Source organism: Equus asinus, chromosome 20, assembly GCF_041296235.1.
Source record: "Equus asinus isolate D_3611 breed Donkey chromosome 20, EquAss-T2T_v2, whole genome shotgun sequence".
In the NCBI taxonomy this organism is placed as follows: domain Eukaryota; kingdom Metazoa; phylum Chordata; class Mammalia; order Perissodactyla; family Equidae; genus Equus; species Equus asinus.
Genome location: NC_091809.1, coordinates 67,046,917 through 67,048,302, shown reverse-complemented (window position 1 = coordinate 67,048,302; position 1,386 = coordinate 67,046,917). Strand labels below are relative to the sequence as shown.

The following is a 1,386-nucleotide window of genomic DNA, read 5'->3' as shown; positions in this document are numbered from 1 at the left end:
TTGATAATTGTCTTCCCCTTGTTTTTCTGAACTCTCCTTTTAACTTGTACTGGTTGTTATGGACTGAATTATATCCTCCCAAATTCGTATGTTGAATCCCTAGCCCCCTAATACCTCAGAAGGTGACTTATGTGGAGACAGGGCCTTTAAAGAAGTGATTAAGTTAAAATAAGGCCGTTAGGGTGGGTCCTAATCTCATATATCTGGTGTCCTTTTAAGAAGAAGAAATTTGGACACACAGAGAGACACCAGGGGTGCAACCACAGGGAAAGGGCCATGTGAGGACACAGTGAGAAGGCCGCCATCTACAAGCCCAGGAGAGAGGCCTCAGGAGAAACCAAACCTGCCAACACCTTGATCCTGGGCTTCTGGGCCCCAGAACTGAGGGAAAATAAATTTCTGCTGTTTAAGCCACCTCGTCTGTGGTGCTTTGTTATGGCAGCCCTAGCAGACTAATACAGGGGTTGAGTTCAAGTGACAAATATAGAAATAAACTTGAATTAGCTAGTTTTCTTTTTTCCCCCAAGTAATTTTATTGGGATTATAATGGTTTATAACATTGTGTAATTTTGGGTGTACATTATTGTTTATCAATTTCTGAACACACTTCATTGTGCTCACCCCTAGTAATCTAATTTCCATCCATCACCATGCATATGTGCTCCTTTAAAAATATGGAATGCTTCCCGAATTTGTGTGTCATCCTTGCTCAGGGGCCATGCTAATCTTCTCTGTATCGTTTGAATTCGCTAGTTTTTATGAGAATTTATTGGTCATGTAACTAAATAGTCAAGGGTGTTAGGCTGGTTTGACTACTGCTGAATTCAAGGGGCCAGCAACATCACCAGGATGCGGCTTCTTTCATCTCTCAGCTCTATGCCCTGCCTGTCTGCCTTCATTCACGGGCCTTTGGTGGGGCGGGGCCACATGCTCCAAGGTTTAAGTCCATTGGAAACAAAATCTCTGCTTCTTTTTCGGCAGCTCCAGAAAACGTCTCCTAGTCCTTCACTGGCCCCTTTTGAGTCACATGTTCTGAGCCAAATACTGAGACCAGGAAAATGTGGTGCTCTGATTATCTAGTCCTGGGTCACATACTCTCCTTTTGAGCTGGGGGTGTGGAGTCATCCCCATCCAGACTGCATGAGTGAGAATGAGAGTGGGTGATTGTCTCATCAGGGAATAAATATGGGGGAGCTAAGTAACAGTAAATGTTTATACATGCTAGGTTAAATTTTCAAGTTTGATCTTAAATGTCTCTGATAGCAGGAGTATAGCTGCATTCAGTTAACGTAAATCTAGAGTATTAGTTGGAGAATGGTAAGAGGCAGCAAGGATTTTATTTAATTAATATTTAGTGAGCATGCCCTATGTATCTTGGAGGTAAGT

The 1,386-nt window shown here is 42.6% G+C and overlaps 1 non-coding gene across 1 annotated transcript; it reads right to left on the bottom strand.

Annotated features, from left to right (window-relative positions):
- Positions 1 to 668: 668 nt before the first annotated feature.
- Positions 669 to 770, bottom strand: LOC123279189 (U6 spliceosomal RNA). Its single transcript, XR_006517108.1, has one exon. It is a non-coding gene; the product is annotated as a U6 spliceosomal RNA (small nuclear RNA).
- Between the last annotated feature and the right edge of the window lie 616 nt (positions 771 to 1,386).